The sequence below is a fragment of the Poecilia formosa genome, unplaced genomic scaffold (assembly GCF_000485575.1).
Source record: "Poecilia formosa unplaced genomic scaffold, Poecilia_formosa-5.1.2 Scaffold464, whole genome shotgun sequence".
NCBI classification, from domain to species: Eukaryota; Metazoa; Chordata; class Actinopteri; order Cyprinodontiformes; family Poeciliidae; genus Poecilia; species Poecilia formosa.
Window position 1 is genome coordinate 392822 of NW_006800403.1, and position 24249 is coordinate 417070.

The 24249-nt window shown below is 38.6% G+C and overlaps 2 long non-coding RNA genes across 2 annotated transcripts in view; one reads left to right on the top strand and one right to left on the bottom strand.

The window, feature by feature from the left end:
• The window catches only part of LOC107833828 (uncharacterized), a 17639-nt gene extending 10951 nt beyond the window's left edge, over positions 1 to 6688 (bottom strand). Inside the window, exon 1 of the long non-coding RNA XR_001659598.1 lies at positions 6627 to 6688. This is a non-coding gene — a long non-coding RNA (uncharacterized LOC107833828). The remainder of the gene's footprint in view (positions 1 to 6626) is intronic.
• Positions 1 to 10204, top strand: part of LOC107833827 (uncharacterized) — a 20088-nt gene extending 9884 nt beyond the window's left edge. The window contains exons 2-3 of the long non-coding RNA XR_001659597.1: positions 6965 to 6968; positions 10190 to 10204. This is a non-coding gene — a long non-coding RNA (uncharacterized LOC107833827). The remainder of the gene's footprint in view (positions 1 to 6964; positions 6969 to 10189) is intronic.
• The last annotated feature ends 14045 nt before the right edge of the window (positions 10205 to 24249 follow it).

Sequence of the window (24249 nt, forward strand, 5' to 3'; positions counted from 1 at the left end):
TACAACCACACGTTTCAAAAATCAAATAAGCCCTCAGGGTTTTTTTTTGTTATTTTGTTTTGTGTTTTTTTGCATATCTTCCTTCATATCTGGGTCAGAAGACACTGACAGAGCAATCTGTCTGTCTAATGAGAGTCATCCAAACATCATTAGAGCATCCTGGTCCATGTGACCCAGCAGAAGATACTTCACATGCACAACTTCTTGAAAAGAGACGCAAAAGGTGGAGATTGTGTGGAAGAGGTGGTTGGAAAATGAGAGACAGATGAGAAAAGGGCCAACACTGATTGACCAATCAGGTTCCAGAAAGGTGATCAGTGACTCTGTATATTTGTATATTTAAACCAGGAGTCTCAAACTCAATTTACCCGGGGGCCACTGGAGACAGAGTCTGGGTGAGGCTGGGCCGCATAAAAGATTCCACAAAAAACATTTAAAAAATATCCTCAAATGTCATCAACATTTAATTATTTCTCCAATACATGAACTGCAGGTTTTGGCTTTGACAAAGACATGATGAGGGTGTGACAAAATTTAGGGTGTGTTCACACTGCAGCCGGAAGTGACCCAATTCCGATTTTTTGTCAAATCGGATTTTTTTTGCCAGGTAGTTCACACTGCCACACATATGCGACCTGTATGTGTTCTGCAGTCTGAACGGGCAAACGACCTGAAAGTGTCCCGCATGTGCAATAGAGGGCGCAATAGCGTCAGTGTCCTCAGTGTTCTGCCATCCGCCATAAAAAGTAGTAGTGCTCAGTCTTTGCGGAAGTAAACATGGATGCTAACATTGGAGCTTAGCTTACATATTTGAAGTTATTGTCCAACCGGAGCAGCATATTAACAACTTAATCCTCATTATAGTCCGTCATAGTTGTTTTTCTGCCCACTTGCTCATATCAGGATGCAGAATTTGTTGAGTATCAGTGACGTTCAGTTCGGATGAATGCGGCCTGGATGTTAGGTCGCATTTGAATCGGATACGTATTGGATATGGGTCACATTCGAAAAGAATCCGACCTGTGCTGTTCAGACTGTCATGAAAAGATCAGATACAGGTCGCATTACGTCAAAAAATCGGAATTGGGTCACTTTAGGCTGCAGTGTGAACACATCGTAGGTTTATCCCACTTGGCGTCGCTCTTGTTCTACGTTTTATAGAAGTCTTTACCCAGCTAGCAGCGTATGGAGAACGTCTCAACACGTGACATCATTCTTCTACTTGTCACAACAGCGGATGACGAGCAGCCCGGTAGCAGTCGCCTTTCTCTGCGTTTGATCGTGACATTTGTTAATGGTAGAAAGTACCAGAATGGCGATTGCAAGAAAAGGCAACTGGTACCGGACTGTTCCATCATCCGCCACAGTATTGTTACAAGCGTAGTGTGCATGAAGTCGGTGTAGCTTAGCCTAGCACCGAATGTCAGCCATGACTAGGAACGGCGAGCGGGACTTCCTTCAGAGGTCCACTCACCCTGTGGGCCGCACTAATATTATACTTTCATATCATGGTGGGGGCCACGAGACATCGTCCCGCGGGCCGCGAAAAGGAGACCTCTTATTTAAACTGATCACCCATGAGAATAATTAGAAAAGAAGAAGGTTTTTGGCTTCCATCGCTGCAGCTCTGTGCATCTTTGTTTATGCAGTTCCTCATGGTTAGACAACCTTTTTCTCAAGCTTGAAATAAACTCCAGCAAAGCTGCTCTGAGTACTTCCACAGTGCTGCCCTCTTAGCAGTTTTCATAATAACAGTTTCTCCCCATGTTAATTTTTCCTTTCACTGCCAACCAGATGCTAATGGCCTGAGCCTGACTGGCTAATATCTCCCTGGTTTTCACAGCTTATGGGAGAGGAGTCTCTGAGAGCTATGGACGAGACAGAAGCGAAAAGTCAGAGATGCTGCTGCTACATTCCTGCTTAATTACCACATGCAGCCATGTTGGGAAACAGCAGACATGCAGTGGTAGGAGCACACACACACCAATATAAATAAATGTTATTGGCAGCTCTGCGAAGCTTACTTAGTCACATCCTGCTCATGGTGACTGTTTTGATGCTCTTTACTGGAATATGCATGTGTCGTAACACTGCAATGAATCAGGAATTTAGAAAATGCCTTAATGCCAAAATTGAAGATTGCTTATGGCACAGGAGTAAAAATATAAAGGAACAAACATGTTGAATTGTTAGTGTTGAGGATCCACCAGAGCCATGTGAAGAACAAGGGCTGAACTGCCCACATGGAGAAAAGAGTTGTAGAAACTCTGAATCCCAGAATACACGGCATTCTTCCCTTTTCATAATGTACTCTGTAAAGAGGGCGTTCTCCCTCAACTCTGGAGTTTTATGTAGCAGCAGGTAATAAAACTTAAGTCAAGAATGATTTAAAGTGTTCAAAAACACTCATTGTGATTATTATTTGTGGTCTGATGAAGCTAAAGTAGAACTGTTTGGGTATGTAGTGGTATGGAAATACATAATTCCACACAAATAGTTTCCAGGTGAGAAGTTCCAGTTCTTAAGGTGGGCGTGGTGTATATAAAGAGCGCCGGCATTCATTCTCCCACTGTATGGCTTGCATCCTCAGGGCTCTGGCAGCGAAAAGCAACAAATCGCTGACTGGTGCATGTTGCGCTGATATCCTGGTGGTAGGTGTTCTCTCTCCCTGCACTTTAGTTGATCTTGGTCAGAAAATCTAAATTGAAGTGTGATCATAGGTAAAACGCCACTGCGCTGCGCTTCTTCTCTTCCTCGTTCTGCGGGGATGTGTTTGTGGATCGACAGGTAAGAAATCAATGCCAATCTAAGCTCCAGTTTTATTTAAAATGGTGACTAATTAATTTTTGCAGGTCCCCCACAGTTGGACTCACGGATTTCTGCACGTTTGCTTTCATCTCCCAAATTTCTGCACAATAGTTTTAAAGTTGGACTGTGGCGGCGTCATCCTCCTTCGTTGAAGCGGTGTTTGGGGTGTGGCATTGGCGAGCCCATTTCACCTCCTGCTGTGGCGTGGCAAGAGGGTCATGCCTGGTCCTGATGTTTTAACTTGTATTGTCTATTGTTAATTAATTTCTATTTCTTTACTTATATTGTTTACAGCCCTTTTTGTTCTTTAGTCGAGCTGATATTGTTTTCTTTTATTAGGTTTAAGATTGTTATATTGGTTAACTGTTTGTTTGTTTGTTTGCAGTTGCTGAAGTGTGGTAACGGTGTCTTCCTCTTCTGCGTGCTGTGATTCTTGAGTTTGGGTGTCTCACTGTGTCTGGTGTTGAAGGTTTTTTTGGTTTGCTGTGTTTGGTGGATGTCGTCCCCATAGCGCTCCCCTCCGACCGGTAACCTCAGCTACTGCAGCTCTTCCACTTTCTTTGACTTCCTTTTGATTTTCATTCTTAAAGAAACTGGTTTTAAAAAACATTTTAAAAAGAATGTAGTGTTTTGTTTTTTAATAAATTTGAAATTGTCTCAGATGTTTCAATCCGTGCATAACCGAACCTGTGTGCCTTAAACAAAAGGTAATATTCTCTGGGTGAAATTCCCAGGGTGGCGTTGTTGAGCAATCTATTAAAACTAAAATTCCACAAAATCTGAGTTCCATCTAGTGTCGCCACAGGTATAATGACCATTGTTACATTTGGAGGAAGAAGAGAGCTGTTTCCACCATCCAAACTATGAAGTATGGGAGTGGCAGCATCATGAAGTGGTACACTTCATAAATTAGATGCCACCATGATGAAAGAACCTTTTGTTAAAATATTGAAGCAATATCTGAAGACATCAGCCAGGAAATAGAAGCTTGGGCACAGATCAGTCTTCCAAATAGACGTTAACCCTAAGCATACAGCCAAAGCTGCCACAAAGTGACTTCATGACAACAAAATCAGTCTACTGACTAAAGTCCTGATCTCCTGTCCTGAGAAGTTGTGGGAAGACTTGAAATCTGAGGTGGCCTACAAAATGGGCTCAGTTCTGTCAGGAATGGGCCAGAACTCCAGTAAACTATTGTGAGAAGATTGTGAAAGGAAACCTAAAAGGTTTGACCCATGTCATACAGTTTAAAAGATCCAGAGACTGACCAAATGTATGTAAACATTTGAATATGAGGAAAGTTGCCAAAAAAGCTCTAAAAAATTCTCAAGTTTTCTGGCATTTAAGCAAAAGGAAAAAATAATTTGGGTAATTGTAACTAAGGTAGAATACATTTGGGTAAGAAAAAGATGGTCTGATTTAACTTAAGACAGTGAGAAAGAAAATGTGTTTGTTTTTGTATTTAGTGTATGTCAATATCTGGTTTTAATTGTAAGTAAGTGAAGTTCTTGAATAATAAAGAATTCAGACTCAAACCATCAAATTAACTCAGATCAGTACATGTAGAACAGTTGTAGAGTTGGCTGTAACCTAATAATTAAATCTTTTTAGAACCTTATGGTGCGTAACACTGAAGTACCTACAACAACTGGCTGATGGTGTCACCCTAAAGGCATGCTGCACAAAAAAAGACATGCGTCAACCCGTAATTGGCCCCATCTCTTGGTCTGACCCCAGAAGGGAGGAACTTCCTGTATTTCTTTCTTGTCTTATTTTCACATCACTATTTTCCACTTGTGTGCAGCTTTTCCCAGGAGGAGGAGTGTTTCTGTGAATAAGATTCTTGTGTCTCCAAGCAATGTGTTGGACAGCCAGCTGTTGCAGCAGACAAATGTAGAATGAGCTGGGAGTCTTCAGCATGGCTTTTAGAGGTCTGTTAAGGGTTTCTCATTGTTCATAAAAGTCACGTACGTGTAATCTTTCACAGTCGATGTATGTAAAACACACAGCACTAACCTTCATTCTGCAAGCAAAGCTTGAAACTCAGGCTACATTTACATTCTGCTGCTGCAGAATGTAAATGTAGCCTGAGTTTAAAGGTTTAAAGGTGAAAGGTTTAAAAGGCCTAAAAGTGGGTTTTACTCTACCTAACATAAATGTTCTACAGGACTTACTGGTCGAGTGTATTTTAGGCTTCCATATTTCCTCAAAAGGTAATACTTACCTTTTATTTTCTCATTTTCACACACACTAAAACAGGGAGTCCCCTGAATTAGGAGTAGGCTTTTGTCCCCATATGACCTATTGGTCTTTGGTGAGGTAACATCGAAGAAGGCCCTCAATAAGTATCATAAACCAGCACGTGCACACACACAGGATGTCCTATCTTCACAGGGACTTCGCATTGACTTCCATTCATGTTTCATTCATTTTTACAGCCTAAACCTAAACCCAACTATGACCTCAATTCACACCTTAGTCCTAAACCTAACCTCTAACCTCAAAACAGCTCTTCTCCAGACTTTCGTCCCCACAGGGAGCAGTCGGTCCCCACAATGTATGTGTTAGGAAAATGGTACCTAGTGTATCACATACAAGACAAAACACACGCACGCGTGCACACACACACGCACACCCACACACACACACACACACACACACAGGAACAAAGAAGAAAATTATGCACAGCAACATCACCATGTAATTGTTTTAACTGCTCAAAAGGATGCTTCATGTAAAGAAAAATAATGATTATAAATGTCTGTTATCACTGAATAATTTTGACTTTATGCTTCATGTTATCTGCTCTCCGGTGTGTGTGGAAAACAGCTTGTCATGGCTGTTGCTTTATGCTGCTGATATTTATCACGCTGTAGAATGAATTTGGGACTCTTCAGGTTCCTCAATGGTGATATTTCACGACAGATAAGCATCTAAACCTCTACTGTTTCTCAATTATTTTGCACAACACAGCTTGAGCTTCCTTTTCTATTTTTTTTTACGACTAACGTTCTGCAATGTGTCTTGACTACTTTGGCTAAGTTGTTACACAAAAATACATCCTTGAAACTGAAAAATCTAACTTGCTTAGAGCAAATAGGAATGACTTTAGTTGGATCTGCTAACTTACAAGGAATTAAAGGGACAAAACTGATGGGATAACATGAAGGTGAATGTATAAGACAATGTAAACATTGAGGAAAAAAGAGCAGGGAAGTGTTGAGTGAAAACAGGCGGGTGGGGCGCTTAAAGCCAGAAGGGGTTACAGTGAAGGGCGAGGACTCTGAGAGGTTGCGGTAACATTACTGACGCACATGTGAAGCATGAAGGGAAAGAGGAATCTCTGGCTGGACTGTCCCCAAACCTCGAGACAAGGTCAGAAAGCCACTGGCGACAAGAGGAAAACCCATCCCGGCAAACACGGCAGTGTAGCACTAATAGAAGGAAAAATTTCACTCTAAATAGCGGTAATCGACGACGGGCCTGTGACTGGAGGGAGATGACCATGAAGAGCAGAGGAGCTGCTCTCTGACTTCTTCTCGGAGTGAACAGACCTTTTTTTCTCCTCTTTTTGAGGAACAACCCTTTTTCCTTGCTGTTCAGGGTGTTTTTATCTAGCTGTGGTTGACACTTTCACTGATCATTTCGATTGTTCTGCTTTTTACTATGCAGGCAAGACAAATGCATTTTCATCCAGACCATATTTTCTAATAACAAACCCAACACAAGCAGAAAAATGGGAGTGTTTCTATTTCAATGCAGGCATGTGACTAAATGGGTCTCTGTGTATGAAGGTGTAGTCAAAAAGACAGCCTTACCCATGTGTGAGTGTGCGCGCACGAGAGTGTGTGTTCTGGCCGGCAGGAGCGTGGGAATGCGGTGAGGGATTTCTGTGGTATTTTTAATGTTTGTTATTGAGTATTACCACAGGGGACCAGGACCAAACCCCAGACACTCCTCCTCAGGCTCTTACTCTGCCCTCTTTCTCTCCTCCTCCTCCTCCTCTTCATCCACACCCTCGAATAATAATGAAACTGAACCGACTCATCAGCGAGTCTAAATAAATCTGACACTTAAAGAAGTCAAAGTCAAAATAACCGGGGTATCATGGTGACCTCCGAGTGCATCTAAATAAACCAAAAATGACAAACGGCAGGTCAGTTGACTTTCAGTTCTTTGCAAGTGGATTCATACATTGATTTTATTCACATTTTGTCACATGCAACCACTGTTTTAGACCAAAAGGTGTGCACTTGTGAACCTCAAACCCAAAAACTGACATTGTTTTTAATATATACAAATAAAAATCTGAAGTGTGTTGTAGATTTTTTATTTAGCCCTCTTTTTACCCAGATACCCAAATAAAATCATTCCTTAAACCTTAAGTCAGAGGTGTCCAAAGTCGGTCCTCGAGGGCCAGCGTGTCGCATGTTTTAGTTCTCTCCCTGGATTAGCACACCTGCATCAAATGACTGCTCATTAGAAGGCCTAAGAGGAACATTGACTTGCTGAAGAGGTTGTTACTACCACCAGGGAGAGAACTAAATCATGCAAGATGCCGGCCCTCAAGGACCGACTTTGGGCACCCCTGCCTTAAGTGTTTATAAAAATGATGCATTTATGAAACATTTTCACTGTATTCTGTACATATACTGTACATATTGACTTTATTGACTATTCTTTGGCTAAATCACAAGTGTTGATCATAGCTAGCATTAGCTTTTGATAACCACTTAGCAGCTGAAATTCTGAAATGTATAGGTATCTTCAAAACCCCTAAAGATTGCCTGGATCATCAGCTTAATGCTTTAAGATTGATAGCAAAGTCAATGTTAACAATGTTAACTTGAATGAGCAGTTATTCTGTCCTGTTGGTAGGGTTGCCACCTTTCAGAAATTAAAATAAGGGACCAGTCCCCCGCTTTATGTGTGGGTGCGGTGTCAGCGTGTCAGCTAGTGTGTGTTATCCAGAAAGCAGTTGGGCAGAATATGTGAGTAAAACAATGGCTGGGGCAGCCTACTATATAAAGTACTCGGGGACCATTTCTTTATTATTATACATACACATTTGTAGAATATGGAACAAATCGCGTCCCGTATTGGTTCAATACGGGATGCTACATTTAACAGCCAATTACGGGACGGGTGGCAACCCTACCTGTGGGAGAAGTTCAGTGGCAGTGTAGGTCAAAATAGCTGAATGTAAAGATGATGGCTCTTGTCTCTTTTCTAACGCAACAAACTGAGCCACATATTTTGACCCACTGTTTGGCTAAAACTGTCCAGTTTCAGTCGCAAGAACATAAATCAAACATTTGGGTTAAAAAAAAAAGCAAAACAAAAAAAATTATAATTTGTTGGAGCGCAAAACCACTGAAATTACAGACGGAAAAGATTCTGTATGTGGACTTCATTGTTGGAAGTTGGACAGAAACTGTGAGTCCGGGCCAGATGGTGGACAAAATGCAGCACACAAAGATCATTGAGGAAGACAGACATTGGAGGGAGGCAAAAATGTAATATTTGTTATAAATGTGACATTTCAGCTCAGTTTGGGTACTGCCTGTCCAAATCTGTCTGGGTTAGAAGCAATCTGGAAGTTTGTATGATGTGGGTGGTGACTTGGTTTCTGGATTTTCCCAGGATATTTGTTGAGGTCATTATGGTTTTGAGTTTATTGCTCTTGTTTCATGTTTTGTATTCTTGGTGTTCTTTCCTTTGTCCTTCTTAGTTAATTTTTGTTACTTTTGCATTCTGCTCACTCCTGTAGTTTAAGTCATAAAGATACAAGTTATTTACATTAGGTTTTAATGGGGATTGGGAAACAAAAGGAACAGGACCCAGAAGATGGGCAAAATGGTAATTGTTACTTGTGTGACTAAACAATCACCAAGGACTAGCAAGCTTCTTCTGCATTCTTTTAGGTCGAAGTTTCAAAAGATGCCTCCATCTGAATTGAGGTATCTGGTCAGAACCTGAACAGAAGGAGAAATATCCTTGATTGGAGTCTCACCTGTTGACTCTGTGGAGCGAGGACCAGTGGAACATCTATACTAAAGGAATTGCTGTTTCTTCTGATATGAAGAAACTTTCTTCTGATGTGATCCTCAACTACCCATCTAACAGTTTTTTATTACTCCTCTAAAAGACACAATAAAAGAAAAGTTTATTTTTATTCTTTCACCATTGAAAGAGCAACAAATGACCTATAGAGGGTGCTGTATATGTCTTGGGGGTCAGCGTTATGAAAGCAAACTTAACAAAATTGATCAGCAGTTTTATTCCATTTACTTTTCGATTTTTCGGTTTCCTAAATTTCATCACACTTAAATGCTTGGGTCCTGTGAATCATAGTAGGAGTGAAAGTGAGCCAAAACAGCAGTACAGTTAGTGATGATGAGTTGTAGTCATAAAAACAGGCAGGGGAGGACTGAGAAGAGTCAGAGACGTTTTTATCACGATAAGCAACGTAAACAGCTCGAGTATTTGGCGTCTTCGATCGTCCCTTCTTTATACATTTAACATGTCTACAATGCAGCCATGACGCAAAAATGAAACTGAGTAATTGGCACTCAGGAGATCGCCGTCTTCTCTGCTTCATTGGAAATAATATTCTAATAGTTTCCACAAAAAAGATTTCTTGGCTAACAAAAAAAAAAGTCCCCCACATTTTTTTTGGTTTTTACATCATATTCCACATACAAAACATGGTTATGAAGCCAAAAATTATATTTAAAACTGGTAAATGTGAGAATTTTACCAGGCGAGGTTCATTTCAAGGTTTGAAACGGTTCCTTGCATAAGAAAGTTTGTGGTTTTGAGGTCTATTTTACTGCATAATGTCCTGAACTGTAGTGTACTCTCTTGTCAGGAAAGAAAATTTTGGTTTTAGGGTGGAGGAAACAGATGGAAGGATTCATGCCATGGAGTAAACATCGTTTTTTTTTTTTAACTAACTGCAAATCTCATTCCTTCCCCCCTTCTTTTTCTCCAGTTGAGCTCTGCCATTATTTTAACACCATCTAAATTCTGTTTTGAAAGATTTTTTGCCACATATCTCGAGTAATGCAAGCCTGCCTCAATGATCCGCTGTCTTGGCAGGAAAGCCTTCGTGTGTTTTTCTTGAAGTTCAGGGTTTATTTCCTGTCAAAGCAGAAATGTAGCAGATCAGAGGTCATGTTAACATAAAAAAAACACTACAGGATGCCTACTTTTAGATTTAGAGTGCCTTGCAAAAGTAATCACACCCCTTGAACTTTTCTGCAATTTGTCATGTTGCAGTCATTTATTGGGAATTTATGTGATAAAACCAGCACAAAGCAGCACTTTGAGATGGGAGGAAAATGATGCATGTTTTTAAATTTCCATCATCATGTAAAAGTCTAAAACATTTGAGGAGTTTGTATTCAACCCCTTTTTACTCTGGTACCCCTAAATAAAATCCAGTGCAACCAATTGCCTTCAAATGTCAGAGGTTTGTGAGAGAACATTAGTGCATAACGCATCATGTTATTCAAAACAATGTTAAACTTAATGCCAATGCTAAGTATACTGATACTGTTTTTGAAAGATTTTCATAAGGCGCAAGTATTTTTTAGTTACATATTATAATTATAAATACACTGAAGTTTTAGTCGCTAGCTCAAGTTAATTTCTTTGCACCTAACGTACCTAATTCTATAACATTTTATAGATGTTATAGAATTATCTATAACACTAAACATTATGATGTTTAGTGTTTATACACTAAACATCATAATGATGTTTATACACTAAACATCATAATGGTTACTAGGTTTTAGTCAATTATTGAAATCTGTGGTATTTAGATGCACTGAATATAAATGTATGTTAAAGTTATTTTTGTAGTTATTTTTAAGAAAAAAGTGAAATTTTACTCTGTCATAATCTGCAGGTCTTGGTGTTTTTTTTTTCTCTCCCATTTTTTATTTGGATCGATTTGGGTTGTTGTCAGTGTTCCTTAATTTCTGTTTCTGTTTTTGTTCAGTTTCTTGTATATTTAGGTTTTGGTTAGAGACTATAGGCTCTTTGGTTTAGTTCCATCCATTTGTGTCTTGTTCAGATCCTTCTCTGTTAAACTCAACGAGCTCCCCTGCATTCTGTTCATTATTCTGATCTGGTTACTATGGCGTCACCAGTCACTTCCCAGCTCTTACCAGCCAGTTTGTCTGCTTCATTCCTCCTTGGATCTGCACAGCTGTATGACCACACTTGCTGCTTTTATTGTTTTGGTTTGAGTTGACATGACATGACTTTATAGTTCTGTATTGTTAGCTAGCCATGTCTGCACACACAAACATGACAAATTTATTAGTGTTTCAATGAAAATTCCAACATTTCATGAGGGGACAAAATGTAAAGAAGGTCAAGGAGTATGAATATTTTTGCAGAGTGTTGAAGCCCTACTTGAAGTTCTCATTCTGGCAAAGATTCTCCTAACTCATCAGTATGAAGGCATTTACGGCATGTCTCCCAAGATGTTAACAATGTAAACTTTTAAGCGCACAATTCAAAAGTCTCAACTTGTGTCAAACTTTTGACAGGCCATCATCCACCCTGCTTTACTTTTTTTCCTTCACATCTCCCCATTCCATTCGTTTGCCGCTCTGTTCTCCTCATCTCCAAATTCCTGCCTTTCTGCATTTCCCCCCGCCCCCATCCTCCTCTTCCCTCCTCTTTTCTTTTTTAAAAGCATGTGAGAAGCGCAATCATGGAGACTCCAAGCCTTTCTGCACAGCCAGCCAAATTTATCCTTGCGGTTTTCCGCGTGTTTATTTTGGGGCTTTTCTTTGGGGACGACATATCTGCGGGAAAAGCAAACGGCCCGGAGCGGGTGCTTTCTCTCTGGGGATCATCGAGGCGGGGGTAAAAATAGGAAAGACGTTTTTTTTTTTTTTTTTTTGTGAAGGGGGAATGGAATTAAGGACTGGAAAGCGTTTCCCCAGAGTCTCCTTCTGTAAAAAGCCGATCACTCATTTATTTCTTTGTTTATCTTCTTTGCTTTTCCTCTTTCTAGACTGCCAGCTATGTGAAAACAACAATTTGGGTCTTTTTTTAGACACAATAGTAATGTTTTGTCCCATCTGTTGTTCCTCTTTTTTTTATCGCTATAATTTTCTACTGTAATTAGCCCTAAGAAAATCACGTAATTACACAAATCCTTAAAGATTAAATAAATCATATTGCCACTTCCTCCATTCCTTTTTTCTCTGCCTATTGTATGGAAATCAAATCTCCTCCACAGGGTGCATCGTTCTTTGTCATCTCTTTCTAAGATACTTCTGTTTTCTCCCTTGTCCCGTTTTTGTTATTATTGTTTTTATTTATTTATTTATTTATTTATTTATTTTAATTCATGCTGGTAACTTGGATGGCTGTTGTAAGCTGCGTGTGTGGGTTGGGGAAAATATTCTGGGATAGGAAATAAAAATCTCCTCCGCTCTGACTTCTCGGTTTGACCTGCGTTTAACATGCTGTCTGCTATGGCCATCCACCGCTGCCGCTGCTGCTGTTGCATTCGTGGAAGTTTCTCCATGAAGAAGGGGGCGCCTCATTCAGATTACATCAGTGGGGATAGTCAGTAAGCAAATTATTTTCTTCAGCCATAATCAAAAAATAAATCCTTGCAAGATGGATTTCTAAATTTCTACTTTCTCCAATTGTGGACATTGGCAGTCGCCCAGCTGCTATTAAGATGCAGTGGGTTCCTCCTCGAAAAGACCTGTAACCTTTGTTTGTGTCTTCTAAAAAGCAGCAGACTTAGATTTTTAGTTTTTATTTTTATGTGTTGTGGAAGCTTTCCTGGACATAATCACACATTCCTCCCTACCCCCCCCAAAAAAATCAAAATTTTATGTTAATTGATATTTTTATATTTCAGCTGTTTAAAAATTCAAGAATATTGTCTTTAATTAAATAATTGTTGGTTTGCAATCAAAAATCAGACAGGATCCAGAAATTGTAGAGCTCTGAATTTTTCTTTATGCAGTCCTTCAAACTTTACAATCCAGTTCACAGCATAACAGGCATTCAAACAGCAAGAGGGAGCATCTCCCTCTGATCTAAACCACCTGGCTTTTAAAGGATTGGCTCCTACCAGGACTAATTAAGGGATGGAGACAACAGTTACATTTCCAAATAGAAAAAAATCACAATTGTACTAAACTATATTCTTAGAAAAACATTTACATAATTACAACTAACACTACCAACTTCAAAACTAAAACAAAAACAATCTGGGCCCAAACATAATCCAAAAACATCTCCCCTCCCTCTCAAACAATGGATTTTTCCAGTGAAGCTGATTGAAAACACCTTGTCAGCACTGCTCATGGCAACACATGACCAGGTGACCTCAAAGAGAAGAGAGAATGATTACAACAAAATATTAAATAAAGTCAGTTACTTCCTCTAACCAAAAAATACATTTACCAGATAAATTAGACTATACAAGTACAAAAACAGCACCTGTTAGGGAGGGGGTAAATCCCTCACAATACGTATGATGCCTTTTTCAATTTTTATTGTGACATTTTCCTCTACATTTTATTGGGAAAGACTGTTTGCAAAAATATTTTTTATTTTAATTTAATTCAATTCAAAAATACTAAGTAAACAACCAATTAGAGCAAGGAGGAGTATCTTAGTGCTGTGAATCATCATCGGTGGCCATGCTAACTAGCCTTAGCATTCATGGCAGGCGATGAACTAGCTGCAGCATAGCAGAGAGAAAGGAGCAGGTTGTGAGCAGCGTGTAAAAGAGGGTGATTGACGGTGCTAAGACCCTTCTGCTGACTCTGATTGGTTGTTTCTGACAGAGTGGTGAATTTTTGCAGATGACAGGTGCAGGTGCATAGGGACAGTTTTAACTAATATCTAAAAAACATATTTTTAATAAAAGCTACACAGTGCTGCTTTAAACCTCCTTGCCTGGATTTGGATCCTTCAGATTTTAAATGAGATTCTGTTACACTTGGAACTATTCCACAAATTTAAAAAAAAATGTTTCAATTATGTTTCAATATATCACTGAATTAAAAAAAAAGCTTTGGGGAAAAGTGTATAATAAAAGTGCTTAATTTGCCTAATTACATTGGAATCAATAAAGACAGAATGAGCTTTGTATCATCATTTAACTATTGTGCAATGATGATACAAATAATGTTTTATTAGTTTTAAAGGTTTATAAAAAATTTTGTTTTTTAACTGCTTCCACATGTGCATATAGAGAAGTGTAGACAACTTCATATTTAGCTGGAAACAAATAACGGATGTATGTGGTTAACAGCTGTTGGTCTCCTTGCATCAGCAAATAATAGTGATGCAAAAACAGCGATACATGCCGGGCCACAGTGAGAAAGCAGTTGGAGTTGTGAAATCTTCAGTTTAAATATGCAAACTGTGTGAATATACTTATAGAAGTAGAGTTCCTGATTTCCTGAAAGGTAGATTATATATTTAACTCATAAGTATTACATGTTGCCGAATGCGGTTATAATCCAGGTCCCATTTTTATTTTTTTAATCGCTTTGTGAGTTGCATTCAGTCCTACTAGGTGTGACCAGGTCTAATGGAAAATTTTATAATGTGCTCTTCACCCCTTTTGTGCTTTAGATTGTGTCTGATGATGAGATCATGACTCTGCATTATCTTATCATGAGATTGGTCAAGCTGCTCTCCTATTAGGGCTGTGTAATAATATTGATATTGCAATATATATCGATATTTTCTTTCCTAGAAAAAAATCGATATTCATCCACAAGTATCGTAACATCCAACTGCCACCTTGCTCACTCACTGCTTGCTTCACCGGGAGAGTGATTAGGTCATCAGGCTTAGAGTGATTCCTTCAGATGTTAAGTGTCAAGGTTAAAAAGGTATCAAACTATTCAGAGCAGGGTACTTGGTGCGCTTTATTTACTTTACAAATGCATGTAAGCTACAGTTTGTACTGTTTCAATTAAAAGAAACATGTTTTCTCACCACTTCTTTGATTCATTTTGTCCAGCTGTTGACTTTAAGTCTGTGTCCATGTCCAACCAGAGCCAGGTATTGTGTAGTTGGTGCTTTTAATCAGTTTTCAGTGAAATTAATTCAATCCAACTCTATAACAGTCACAAAATGTCACCAAAATCACTCTGTCCCTCTAAAATCTTTCAGAAAATCGCAAAAGTGTATTGAATTGTATTGAATTATGTTTGCTGAATATTGCAATATATATCGTATCATGGGCAGAAAATCGTGTATCGGATCGTATCATATTGTGAGATTCACTTCAGCCCTATCTCCTATAGACTTCTATGGTGCCATAACAGCAGTGGACGTCGTTGATCCTGGAGACTATCTAAGTGTTACTTCCCCAACGTAGAACTTATCTGCCCTCTTTAGCATGAAAGAACAAACCCCTTTCCTTAACAATAGACTAATGGCCAGACCATCTGTGTTGGGCTCCACAGAATCCCTGATACATCACAATCAGGGATTCACTGATTGTGATTCCAATCAAGTCTCTCTTCTCTGACCAGAACCTATAAAAGGAAGCCAGATCCACAGTTGGTCAGAGCACACCTGACAGACCCCTTGACTCTGTATTTATGTTCTCACCTTGCAAGGTTTTAATAAATTTCTTATTTCTTTTCATCCAGACTCTTGCTAAAGTAATTTTTTCCACGACACCAGGTCTCTGCAGGTTGCCATCACCAACTAATAAGAACCATCTGCACATGCACCAACACAAACCAACTTTTTAGGAGTATTTTAACACTGTGTGTGAGTGCGTGCGCAGGTATGTGCATGTGCATGTGTGTGTGCGCGCGCGCATGTGTGTGTGCTCATACTGAAAGAAAAACTGGAAACAAACTTAGAAGTTAACTAAATGAAAGAGACTAAATGGTGCTCATAGAGGTTTTTATTGAATCAGCTTCACAATGAGCTTCACAAGAACTGAAAGATAAATATTAAATTTTTCTATCAGTGTATCAAACATATAGTCTGGTCAGAACATTATGCAACAGGATAAAAACTCTGATTGGCAGTTAGTAATTATGTCTCCAACATAATCACCACTTGTGTTATTTTATGCTAATTAATACATTTTATCAATTTTTGATATTGCTGTTTCATAACTCCTGGAGTTTGTTTTTTATATTTCTGTGAAGAGCCCATATTTTTAACGCTGACCCTCTCCGTAATTTGCATAATTCTTGATGCAGAACTATGGGGTGCCACTCGTAAAGTTACACAGTTGAAATTTAACAGCAATAATTTGCACTATGTAGCCTGCCACAAGAGAAAAAAAAATCAGGTTTCATTTTTCAAAGTCATATGATAATTATATTATTTATTCATTTATGAATGTCACAGTTTCAAACTAAAAATTTAACTGGAAAGCTAAAAATTTAGTTTACAAACTACATATTAACAGTCCAGTGACTGTTACATTTCCATTCTAGAGTGCCTTTGATTTGTTGGACAGCTTGGAAAATCTTATCAATATTAGCCATAAGGAACTTATATTTATTACTTAGTCACATTTAATCCTTACTACATACATGGGTAATATATTATTCTGGACTCTGTTTAATGACAGGTAGCTTTTTAAAACCTCACATTAAATTTTGGTCCTAGTTTGTTGTAATTCAGTGAATGCCCCTGATCGAAAGGGAAATTTCTTCATCAGACCTTTGTGGTGTCGGGGGAGAGAGAAAATGGGCGGGGGGCCCGTTGCAGTGTGGTATTTATTTTACTTTACGAGAGTTAAAAATGGAATTTTTCAGCTACATAAAACACTTCCTGTTTTGACGACTTTCTCCCTGAGCTCCGGCTCAGATAAATAGTCCCAGAGCTCCACATAATGATAGTCTCTAACACACCAAACTCGCGTGTGTGTGTGTTTATATGTACCTCAAATAGGAACACATTGGTGTTTCTGTGTGTTTTCTTAACCATTCTGCATGCTGATGTGTATGCTGGTGGAGGGGATTTTCCTCTTTAATGTTATTACCTGTGCATCTGCGCTCTGAGTGAACACACATGTTACCACAAGAACAGGAAGACAGCCCTGCGCCTCATTTCAAAGCTTCCTCAGGACAGACGCTTTAATGAGACTGCACTCTTACTTTCACAACACTTAAAGTGTTAGACTTTCTCAGACTGCAAGTTTGGGTTCCTGGTCAGTGAGACCCCTGCGGGTAGCCGAGTGGTTCAGTCCTCCCAATAAAACGACAGGAAGGCAGCAGTCATAAGAACACACTACCACGGATGCATGGAAAACAACACACACCACTTATCAGACACAGCAGGAAGGCACAAGTCTATCTGTTCAACAATCAAAATGAAAACAATAAATAGTGAAACATGTGGTCTATCACCAAATACAAATATGCAAAAACACTGATAACTGACCAAAGTATGTGCTTAAGGTAAAATCTTTTTTTTTAACACTTGCCTAAAACAGCTTTGAAAAAGGCTGCTGGGTTTTGCACGTTGGAGCCAAACAGGCACTGCAAGCAGGGTCGTGCAGAGACCACTAAAGGGGCAGGTGCTCAACAACAAAAAGGGCACATCTTACCGCCTTCTAGGACAGAATATTAACAAAGCCTATCAGCTTTCAGAGTTTGATAAACAATGATAAATTGCAAAATTGTGAGATATGCAATCAAAGCTAACGAACATCTCTATATAGAGCATAACACTATGTATATGTAAGATATTTTATTAGTAATTTCTTTGTGCAGGTCTATTTTGTTATAGGAAAGTATTGCAATATTCAAACCTGCAATTTAGCAAGATATGTAAATCAGAGCTGGACCACCAGACATATTTTGTCTTTACAGAATTACACTATTAAAACTATTAAGAAGGGCACAATGCAACCTTTTAGTGTACTGTAATCTATAAAAAAGAGCTGCCTAAATCACACACTTTTGACTCATGAAATTAACTTTCTTTTTTGCAAAACAAACTTATTTGCGCTCGTCAGAAATCTTTTCTTGCTATTCTAAGTTTTTGTTTGTGACTCAAAGTTTTGCTTGTGATTCTCACATGATATCGTGGGCAGGACCTAAAATCACAACAAAAGATTTCTGATGTGTGCAAATAAATGTTTATGTTTGGTAAAAATGAGTTATTTAATTAAAAAAGTCTTTTAAACAACTTTTTTTTTTAAAAAGGAATCATTACAATTCCAAAAGTTTTGATTGCAATTTTATTTTACTTAACTGAGGTTAGTTTTTTTTTTTTTCATTGAATAATTGGGAAACAAATTTAACTTCATACTCTGCGAACCAGACCCTAAACTTAAAGTCTGGGTTGAGTTTTTTTCCCTTCATTAATGGCGCACATTATATCTATCATGGTAATTCAGGGTGAGTTATTTTTAATTCTAAATGAATATCCTTGTTGGACTATTATTTAAGTGCTATTCTCTTTCAAGACATGTTTACCTAAAGCTAGAATAAATGTAATGTACATTATGCAGCAGAGGAAATTAGAAGATCGGACATATATCCATTATGGAGATGATACGTTTTGGACGGGCGATGTGCCTCGTACACAGGGAAGAAGCTTTTCAGTTATCTAGCTTTGCTAGCAAAGTCGTTAGCTAGCAGCTAGCTAATAGCACAACAACAACAGCCTAATGTCTGTATGATAAAAATACTAATCGATAGATAAGAACAGTTTTTCCTCACCTGACTGTCTCCTCCCGCTCAGTAGTTCTTCAGAGAAAAGCAGACGCAGAGGCCTGTCAGTGTCTGTTGTATTTCATTACCTCTCTGCTTAAACCACTGAAGCAGAAAGGAGACTTCAACGTTTTCTGTCATCTGACAAGCAGCAAGTCTACTCCACTTTATTCACCAAAAACGTGTTTTTTTATAATTCACCAAAAACTGTTCTGTAATCTGGAACATTCGCTACGTTCAGCTCCAGTTATCCGCCTTATATCTCACTGCGCGAGAGGCAACTGGGTCATCCGTCACGGGCAAAAGGTCAAAGGTAACAAGGTGACCGGAGGGCTTATTATGTTGTACAAAAAAAACAAAAACAAAAAAGCAAATAATTTTAGTACATGTTTTTATGTGTCAGAAGAGGGCTTAATACAAAAAAAAAAATTGACCAAAAGGGCACTTGGGGGCAAGGAGCAAAAAGGGCAGGTGCTCAAGCACCCCCAGTCTCCCCCTCTGCACGTGCCTGACTGCAAGTGTGAGTTTTTTGACAGAAGCAACCAGGGCACATTTTCTGATGCTTGTCTGACATCTCCAGTATGTGTTGCCCCCAAGTTAAAAATGAGTTCCTCTGTGGTGGCGCAGAATAAAGCCCAACCCACCTATAGAAGCCTTAGTTCTGGACGCGGCCGCACGGGTTTGAGTTCCAGCCTGATGACCTCTGTCACTACCCTCCTTCCTGTCTGACCACTCTCAAGTAAAGGCCACTGGAGCAAAATAATACTTAAAATATGTTCCTATTCTTTCATGATTTTAGTGAGATTAGGGAAAGTACTTTTTTTCTTCTGATCTTTTCTTCTCACTGGGATTATGTTGAAAAGGTTTCTTTCATATTCAGTTGGGTGTTTTAAATTCCCCTAGTTTTCTCAGTTTCTCCACACATGCTACAGATCCAGCAATCATATTCTCTAGTATTTATTCGCTAGGTCAATCATCTTATTTCATCTGTTTAAATCCTGTTGCAACAGTGTTTCCAACGTGTTTTTAAATCATTTGAGTTTTTGTCTTGCTGACAATTTGTCTTCCTTTAATGTAGACTTTTGTTTTCCTTTTAAAGTTTGTTTTATTTGTAGTTTGAATGCTTCTTTTGCTTCTGCAGTTAGGTCCTCTCTATAGCTGTGTTTCCATTATTAATGTGTGCAAAATTTTGTCGATATACTGCTAACGTTCAAAATACGCATTTTCAGTGTTTCTGTAAGAAATTCAATTAAAAACACGTGAACAAATTTGTTCACACAATAAGTCACTAAAAACATGCAGCACCATCATCTTCCTTCTACTTCCTGTCGATTTCTTTGTCTTCTTAGCCAGTAGTAATATCTGGTTGTTGATCACCTGACTCATGTGATATGAAAAAAGCGTTTCCATTGCAGTTTTTTGTAATACACACATTTTGATATAACTGAAAAAAAACTCACCTAGCACATTTTTTAAATCAAAAAACTTTTTTTAATAGGCATGTTTCCATTAAGCAGATTTATTTCCTTAATTCCAAATTGTGCAATTATATGATCAGTGGAAAGCTAATGTCAACTCTAAGCTACAGCCGTGGCTAAAACTTTACATACAATCTGTGAGTTAACCTTTGGGTGCAGCTATAGTTGAACGGGTTGGTCTATTGTCCAAAACTAAGGGATGATTGAAAAAGGAGCAGTGGCTAATTATATTAAATAACATTTGGCAACAACTTTTATAGAGGAATTTGTATCAGCTTGAAATAAGCTAAATGGCCTGTCCTGAACGATCAGGCTAGTTAGCATAGCCACCAGTGACGACGGATAAATGGTTTTCCTGTAACGGTAAGTTGTTTTTCTGTCATTGGTCACTAATGATCACTAATGATGAAACAACACAAATTCAAAACATGTTAATGTAGCCCGTAGAAATGCTCTAGCTAGTTTGCCATTTGTTGCCAAGTGACTGATGATGATGTTGGTGACAAGCTTTACCCAGAATGCACCTGGAGACAATAAGGATTTATTTGTAGTTTTGTGTGTCATAAAGTTAAATTTAAGAGTGAAAATAAAGCCAGTCATGTAGCACAACATTTTATTCAATATTTTACACCCACTATGTCACTAAAATCATTCAGTCTGGTAAGGTTTTTAGCAACCATGCGTCAACAATGGGGCACCCTACTATATAATCTACTGGAGTATGCACAAGTTTTAACGAGAGGGCTCTCCTCTTCAGTTCTTGTCAACTGTGATATAAATAATCAGATCTTTAAAGGCATGTTCTTACCTGTAATGTTGGCCCATCTAGGATCCCTCTGCTGCAACTCCCATTATATCTGTAACTCCTTCCCTGAAGTGATAACACAAATATGTTACAATTGTGGTAGAAAATGTATTATTTAATGTTGATTTCTAAATCAATACCAGTCTGAGTTACTGTTGGTGTTAATTTAGAAATCAACACTGGACTAGATTGCTTTTTGTTTAACTCTTTGGAGCTCTTTAGTGAGTGCTAGTGTTAATTCAACAACAGTGTTGGATTAACACTGTATTTTTAACATACAACACTTACACTGGAAATCTAACACTTTTGAATTTGCTGTGCATAAATCCCATAATTTGTCTGACATCCAGGTCAGTCAGACTCTCCCTGTCCATCATTTCCCAGATGATCCATCCCACTGCGTCTTTGTTAATATCAAGTTAATATATTTGCTGTGAATGACATCAAGCTTTGCTTTGCGCTCCAGAAAACTGCAAACATCAAGACTAATTTGAACAACGCAATGACCGTGAAAACAGCCACGAATGAATGTGTCAGTAAAATTGTGCAACTAAACGCAATCAAAATTATTAATATTAAGATAAGTGTCACAAATCTGTGCAGCCATCTGAGCTGTGGAGCCGCAGGAGGAGCGCTGTGAACTACGCTGTGACAGCACATAAAGGGCCGTAACGCAGAACCTGGAAGCTGGGGCAGGGAGAGGTATGGGGACCTAAAATCCTATTTAAGGTTTTCCAGACAATAGAAACACACAAAAACACGGACAAATTACTAAAGTTTTTTTTGTACTGTTGTAACCTTTAAACAATCTCTCCGTCCTATGAGTGTAGATACATTGTTCATGTTACCATTATAAAATAACTTGCAATGAAGCATTGGCAAAGCTCAATGTAATTTTCACAGGTGGCGGAGCGTTGTTGTTAGCAGCTGCTGAAAGTAACTAAAAAAGTTACTTTTAATGTAACTTAGTTACTTTCCAAATCAAGTAATCAGTGATCTAAGTAAGTTACTTTTTCAAGGAGTAATCAGTAATCTGATTAAAGTTACTTTTTCAAAGTAACTATGGCATCACTGTATGAATGTTACATACAGCAGCTTTAAATGTTGGTTTCTGACTTGGGATGTTTAGCATCCCCTAGTGGATCGAAGTTCACTTTGCCGGAGACTGTAAGAGCTCCGGCCCTTCTGCTGATGTCTGTAAGTGACAAAATTATGTTGTTCATTTTATTTCTTGATGAGTTTATGGTTTAGTGGATCTCATAAAACAATGTTGAGCTAAGTAGATAAAGCTTCAGACTTGACTTGTGACTTAATTGGGATTTAGCGTTAGCATGCTAGCGAACCGGGCTAGTAGCTTACTGGTTTACATGTTAGTTAGCATTATACTAACGTTCACATGTGCAGTACAATTGTGTGGTCTTTTTGTGTATGCTTATCTCATTCTACACAGAGTGGTTGAGTTTAGACAGAATTACAATTTTTAAGAACATTTTTATAAAACTATACACTAAAGTACTGTATTTGTCTGTTTATTTAAATTTGACAAGATTACATGGAATAAAGCAGTTGAAATTCATAGACTGTTCAGCACAATACACATGCAGTGGGCTTCACGTCTTGTGAGGACAGAACAGAGACCGTCTAACCAGCATCTGCACAAGGTCTGTCCCAAAAACATGTTTCTATCTGGAATGCAGAGCATATCTCCTTCCTCAGCAATGTGGCTGCTTAACATTCCCATGGTGCGTAGTGTATAATTGCATCAACAAAAGAATGCGGCACCTTGTATGTAGAATATGTACCAAATGATAAGCTGACCTAATGTATTTCCACAATTCATTTTCCTTTTGTCTTGTCCAATTTATTTTAAATCTTTAAATCTTGGCCTGTCTGTATTTAGCTCAAATAAAATTTACTCAGAAATTTAAAAACCCAAAACGTCCTCATCCTTAAGTTGTTTAAAGGCTTGTTCATGTTGGGGTGCATTCACACCAGGCCTGTTTAGTCTGCTTAGTCGAAGTCTAGGTCCTAGTTCGCTTGAAGTGAACTCTGGCACAGTTTGAATCCATATATCAATACTTAGTGGACCAGAGACAGTTCCAAAAACAGGAAGTGGAGTATAGCGCATATTTTGGATAAATACAACCAAAGCAAATATGTGATTGTAATGCTAATGGGGAAAATGACTCATGGTCTTTTGTCAATGACTAAAAACAAATCCTACAACCTCTAAAATGTGATTCTACTCCATTTTTGTTTACATTTCATGAAGAAGGAAGTTTTCATGTCGTTTTCTTCAATAGTTCTTGATGCAGTGCCACCATAGGTAAGGGGAACAGGTTTTTCAATTAGTTTGGATTGTTTGATACAGTGCATTGTGAAAGTGAACCACACCAACTAAATTTTAGCAAATGTTGCAATTTTGTGGACTCAGGTGTGAAAACTCCCTCAGTGTGGAAACATTTGAGTTTTACAAACGGGGGAAAAAATTGACTTGGAGTATGGCATTAAGACAACAGAACAAGAAACAAGAAATGTTTAGTATTATTTAATGTCAGATAGTGAAAAAAGATTCTTCTTATGTAGTTTTTGTGAATATTTGTTTTCAATCATGTATAACAATAGATCAAGTAATATGACTGAAGTTCCTAAAATCTTTAGAACATTGTTAATATTCATTTCATCTTAAGCAAAACTACATAATTTTTCAATAAAAATTAACATGGAAAAAATAAATAGTTTCAGAAAGCAGAACCACCGCTGCTGGGAGCTGATAGGAACTTTATGCTGTGAATTGAGTGAAATTACAGGTGTTTCCATCTACAAAAAGCATGCTCTCACTCAGACTTCCACCCACTTAGCTGTAAAACCACGAGCCCACCGCGGTGTAGACGCTCAGTTTAGAACTGTGGGGTGAACAAAGTTTGTGGTACTGCTGCGAACTGCTCTCATTATCTGCACATTTGACTCTGCACACACACCATATGCAAAAAGAGCAAAAAATAAAAACAAACACACACACACATTTAAAGAGACAGGTTAAATACTTCACTTCTCACACGTTGCAACTCTTGTCCTTCTGGGCTAAAATGTTTCTGACTTTTCACACATATATTCTCATACCTCTCCCTATGACATTTTCCTCTGTCCACCCTCTCTAAACATCCACCCACGCAAAGAAATACACGAAATCCCTCCTCTTTTTCCCTCCCTTGTTTCTAATCCCTGCAGCTGTTGCTCTTACTCACACCGCTGTCTCCTCCAGACAAAACCTTGTGTGTTGTGTGTTGTGTGTATGTGTGCGTGTGTGTGCTTGTGTTTTTGGGGACGGGGCAGGCTGCTTTCTGAGCGAAACAGGATGCTCAAAAACCGACTGTCGAGGGCGCAATGTAGATGAGTTGGAGGGTGAGACGGAGTTGTGGGAGAAAATAAAATATCCCCCTTAAGTCTCCCCCCG